This window comes from Cebus imitator, unplaced genomic scaffold (assembly GCF_001604975.1).
Source record: "Cebus imitator isolate Cc_AM_T3 unplaced genomic scaffold, Cebus_imitator-1.0 Scaffold428, whole genome shotgun sequence".
Classification (NCBI taxonomy): Eukaryota; Metazoa; Chordata; class Mammalia; order Primates; family Cebidae; genus Cebus; species Cebus imitator.
The window spans coordinates 1521396-1527395 of NW_016107743.1; the positions used below are offsets into that span (position 1 = coordinate 1521396).

Here is a 6000-nt window from a genome sequence, read left to right on the forward strand (position 1 = left end):
ATGACAATAAACTGTGTGGTAGGACTCTGCCCACTAATTGCACCGTATTTGTTACTGTTTTATTTTGACCACCTGGCGTCAGGAGATGTTCCTGACAGTTTTGCTGTGAAAACTTTGATTTCTTAATTTAACCCACCACCAGTACAACAACCATCACTCTTTCATTCATCAAAAATTGGGTAGAGTATTATCTTACTCCCTTTTATTAACGTATTTTAAATGTATATATAGCCCACTTTTATTTCAATATTTAATATTACATGTTTTTATGACTAGAAATATGCCTGATTAACTTAATGTTTGTTTATATCTATGGTCAAAATTGTTTTATTATGGACCATTTTGCATAAAGTCACACTTTTCAAGAACCTATGAAGATAAGAACTTACCGTATTTCTATTAAACAAATATTTAAAAACATCAACAATTTATAAAATATAAATAGACTTTAAAAGTTTAATATTTGTCTCTTTTAGGAAAAAATATAGTTAGTGGGTGATTTCTTTATGATTTTCGGTCATTCCAAATTTCTTTCTTGAAAGAGAAATTTTATCATTCTAAATTTGATCCTAGTTAGTAAGTAGCAATGTGGAGACAGACAAAGAGAGAGAGAGAGAGATCTGTATAGTTTTAGAAACTTTAAGCTAATAATAGATTATCATTGTGTTATGTATCAAAACATTTTTAAGTGCAAATTTCCTTCAGTTGTTGGTAACACAACCGCTCCTTTATGTTACTTATTCAACAACCATTTTTGAGTTAGTACTATGTGACAGTAAAATATGACGATTCTGTCTATATTAAAATAAAAATGATAAAATTTTATGTGCAACTAAACATGAAAATGTAAGTAAAATAAAATACAAGCAATGCAATAGTCAAATTTTGAATGCATTAAGGCCAATTCTTAATTAGTCATATTATTAGATAGACACTTCTAGATATATTACTCTTTACTAGAAAACTCATAATTCTAAAAGTAAACCTGCTATATTTTTCTTCTTAAAAATAAATCTTCAGACTTTTCTTCAAAGGTGAAATACAATAAATGATAAAAGAATCACAGCAAATTCTGAATATCATGAACATTTTAATATGCCTTTCATAAATGTTTTCATTAGATGAGTTCTTGCTGTAGAAAAATGACAACTTAGGAAAAAAAAAAAACTTGTTCTCTGATTTTGTGCTTATTAAGCAATAGAATCTAGCATATTTCTGAGGCCCAGAGCACATGATCTATGTGAGACTGGGGGAAGCGGTCTCATTTGTGATCAGGAAAAGTGAGCAGGACAAGGAAGAGGAAGGAAAGTACACATAGGATATAACTTTGACTTTCAGAATAAAACACTTTGTGTAATTTATTTTACTTGATTTCTCCTTCCCTTTTTCCCATTCCAATTATCTCTCTTATTCAACTCCTATTACAGTTCCCAGCCGCTGGCAAAGTGGCTCACAAGAATGATTCCTTGGAGGGGACGCTCATGCTCATCCCCGGATTGCCCAATAGTCCCTCTAAATTTTGTGCCTTGAATTCCCAAAGCACATTGCCCTTACAATAGCAGCTGGTGACCCCAGAATGATAAGTAGAAGCAAAATGTCCCAATTGCTTATGATAACTTTACTTGCCCAAGGTCAGAACAACCCAGTTATCTGTTTAGAAGTCCCTGATGAGGAATTGTACCAATTTTCCCATTCTTGTGAATGAGCCTGAAACTCCAAATGCCTTGTGAAACTGGAACTGTGAATTTGAAAATGTGAATCATCTTCAGGGCAGCAGTGTCTCTAACCTTAAATACTAAACTGAGCATTCTTAAAACTCTAATATAAATAATAATGTGCTTGAGTATAATAACTGAAAAAAAAAAAGAAATGAACTGAAGGTTGTCTGGGGTTTGTCCCAATTCTGTGTAAATAGTAAATCCAAGTAGAAGTTACTAGCAGAAGTGAATAAATAGGGAACAACCCATTGAGGTAGGTGTAAGCATTATAATAATAAAATAAATGGATTGAACTTCTCTTATCATTCCTGTAGGCTGGTAGCCTGTCACTTAGAAAATTGCTAATAATTATGAATTTCATCCTTACCTAGCAAAAATTAGTGACTACCCAGCTAGTACTTTGCTTTACTGCTAAGGTGTTTAATCAATGATGTTTGAAATAATTTCTCATTCTTAAGCATAGAATTTTGATATTTGAGGATTGATATTGAAGGGTCAGCAGATGCAGAATACTAGATTTCTCTGTCCCTCTCAACCTCACCCTAGCCAAGTAGCTGATGAGCTCCTATCAATTATTATCATAGCCATCAATGTTTGCATGCTTACCATGAGACATGCATTTTGCATGCATTCATTTAATTCTCCAAAATTCAGAAATTTTCTATTCTGCTGTTATTTTCTGGCTATGCACATGAAGACAGTGAGGCTTAAAACTGTTGCATATTTATCCTAAAGTCTCATTAATAACCAATAGAAACTCGGTATTTAAAATCCAGAGTTTCCTGACTTGAAGGCCCAATGTGTCTCCAGTATAAAAGCATGATTTATAATCAATGCAACCTTGTGGGCAAGGTATGGACTATAATAAAGAAGAAATTCAGGCAGAATTCAGGCCAAGGTAGAAATTTATAGGTATTTAGAAGGGCAAATGGCCAAATTTCTGAATTATTTTAAAATTACAATCCCTATTTATAAAGCACCCACTAAGATAAGAAGATATTAGATCTGCATTAGAGTGTATACACACTAATGAAATTTATGAAAGAAAATAAACAGAAGGAATCAGAAACACCCAATTTGTAGCTTGTTATACACACATATATATACACACACAAATAAATATAAACATACATACATACGTAATTTGGCATCTATATATGTGTGTGTGTATATATAAATATATATACACACACGCATATATACTTTTAATGTAGTGCTTTGATATTGTCTTAGTGGGCTGTATAATTTGGTAATAAGAAACATGGTGCACAATTACTGAATTAATTCATGACTTATATTGCAATACACAGCACTCAAGCTAATCAATTTAAATAAATAAGTAAATCAATGATGGGTTTGCATATTTTAACACAGAAAATATATAAGAAATCTCTAGTTTCTATTATTTTATTTTATTCAGTAAGACTTCCAAAGGTCATTATTATAAATAACTACTAAAAAGAAAACAGTTTGTTTTAATTTATAATATGTTTTTTGGGGGGAAAATAGAGGATATGCCTAACAATGTAAAATATTGCTATCCAAAAGCATACAGAAATATTTTTGTTAACTAATTTCTGTATCTTGCTTTTGTTTCTCTTGAGACACTTACTTGATCGTGGTGGATAAGCTTTTTGATGTGCTGTTGCAATCAGTTTACCAGTGTTTTATTGAAGATTTTTGCATCTATGTTCATCATGGATATTGGCCTGAAATTTTCTTTTCTTGTTGAGTCTCTGCCGGATTTTGGTACCAGGATGATGTTGTTCTCATAAAATGATTTAGGAAGGATTCCCTCTTTTTGGATTGTTTGGAATAGTTTCAGAAGGACTGTTACCGCCGGGTGCGGTAGCTCACGCCTGTAATTCCAGCACTTTGGGAGGCTGAGGCGGGTGGATCATGAGGTCAAGAGATCGAGACCATCCTGGTCAACACGGTGAAACCCCATCTCTACTAAAAACTACAAAAAATTAGCTGGGCATGGTGGCGCGTGCCTGTAATCCCAGCTACTCAGGAGGCTGAGGCAGGAGAATTGCCTGAACCCAGGAGGCGGAGGTTGCGGTGAGCCAAGATTGCCCTATTGCACTCCAGCCTGGGTAACAAGAGCGAAACTCCATCTCAAAAACAAAAACAAAAAGAAGAACTGGTACCATCTCCTCTTTGTATGTCTGGTAGAATTCGGCTGTGAACCCATCTGGACCTGGGTTTTTTTTGTTGTTGGTAGGCTATTAATTGCTGCCTCAAATTTAGCCCTTGTTATTGGTCTATTCTGGGTTTTGACTTCTTCCTGGTTTAGGCTTGAGAGGATGCAAGTGTCCAGGAATTTATCCTTTTCTTCCAGGTTTACTGGTTTATGTGCATAGAGTTGTTTGTGATCTCTGATGGTGGTTTGTATTTCTGTGGAATCTGTGATACCAGTGCTGCACTGGAAAATAGTTGGCAGTATTTCTGAATATTCAATGACAATATCTTTATATTTTAATGGACTTGTTTATTTTAATGTAAAAGGGCATTAATATAACAGTATGTAGCATAATATAAAATTTTAATTCATAAGAACGTATATCTCATGTCAACTGGAAACATTTGGGGTGAACAGTTTTGAATTTATCTAATTTTTTTACTGCTCTTTCTATATCTTATTCTTTGAAAAGTTTCCACTCTGTGATTTGTACACCACTGTTTGTTTATAGGTCAACATGCTATCCGAACCCTAAATTAAGGCTATATTTGTGTGGGAAAAGATGCAAATTTTAATTAAAAATTGACTTATAAAGCACCTAAATAAAGCATTACCTTTGTAGAAAATGTCAACCTTTTTCTGAAAATCAACAACAGAGAAACCCTTCAAATCTTTCACCATGTTTCAATATACTATACATATTTCAGTACACTTTGTTAGAAAGCTATTCCTTATAAACACATCTCATTATTATTTTGAGACTTTGAAATATCATTCAGACATTTTGATTTAACAACATATAAGGTTCATAAAAGGAAAAAACTGGAGAACTAGACACTCAGTAGTCTTAGTTTAGATGTATGTTTTTGGTGATCCAATGTGCTATATTGAATTAATCTGAATTTATTGCTCTGTAAGAAATCACCCCCAAATTACTGGCTTATAAGAAAAATATTAATTTATTATCTCTCATACTGCTTGTGGATCAAAAATTCATGCTGTCAGAGCAAAAACATTCTCAATTTATGAGACCTCATGCAGAGGATTCAGAATCTGGTGACTAGTACTAACTGTAGGCTCATTCACTCACATTTTTGGTGGTTGCTCTTGGCTCTAGGCTAGCATCTTAGGTGGGCAGTTGGTGGGAATAATTACACATGGCTTCTCATTGTGTCCTAATGCTCCTTACAACATATCAGCTAGGCTCTAAGGGCAAGAATCCCAAGTCAGAGAGAGAGAGAGACAGAGAGAGAGCCAGGAAGAAGCAACATTTCCTTTTCTGTTCAAGCTTTGTAAGTCAAGCCATACCACTTCTGCCCCATTCTATCTCTTTAGCAGTTACAGTTCTGCTCAGGCTCAGTGGGAAGGGACAAAGACCTCCTAGCTCTTAACATGTGCTGTCAACATCACACTATAGGATCATGGATGGTGTCATTGTTGTTTGCTTTTGGGTGGCACAAAAATTCAAAATAATCTCAATTCATTCTCTCGCACAAATGCCCAGTGTTTCTTCCCATTGTGATATCAGTTTACAGTCTAGGATCTCATCATACAAAGTTGAGATGTAAATGAATTTCCTCTGCTGCAGTTCCTGGAGTACAGCTCTTCAAGTATAGTCCTGTGCATTCTGAAGATTCATGAAAGTAAGAGAAAAGTGAATATATCCTCCATATCCAATATATAATAGTTGTGCAGAAATGGCATAATTTCCACAAACACCACAATTCAATGAGGGAGAAAACTGAAGGAACACACGAAGTCAGTGATCTACAAAAATTATGGAATTCAGCTGAGCACATGATGCTTGCTGATTACTTGAGTAGAAATCATTCTTATTTCCTGGAAATGATTGTCCACAGCTGTTTGATACATTCTGGCTTCCTGAATACCTTTTGCATATTCCATCTCCATAAGAAATGTCCAATGTTTTTAGGCTCAGTATTTTTCTCAGTCTGGTTCTGTTTGTTATTTGGAATTCAAAAGCTTTCTTATATTTTATACTATCTCCACCTTTAATTCTCATTTTGTCATGTTTCTGTAAAAATATCACTAAAATGTTATGGCTCTGTGACCTATGGATTATATAAAAATTAAAAAAAA

The 6000-nt window shown here is 34.1% G+C and overlaps 1 pseudogene across 1 annotated transcript in view; it reads right to left on the bottom strand.

Annotated features, from left to right (window-relative positions):
- The window catches only part of LOC108290275, a 182239-nt pseudogene extending 177658 nt beyond the window's left edge, over positions 1–4581 (bottom strand). Inside the window, exon 1 of the transcript XR_005197106.1 lies at positions 4515–4581. The product of XR_005197106.1 is annotated as a store-operated calcium entry-associated regulatory factor-like (transcript). The remainder of the gene's footprint in view (positions 1–4514) is intronic.
- Positions 4582–6000: the final 1419 nt, after the last annotated feature.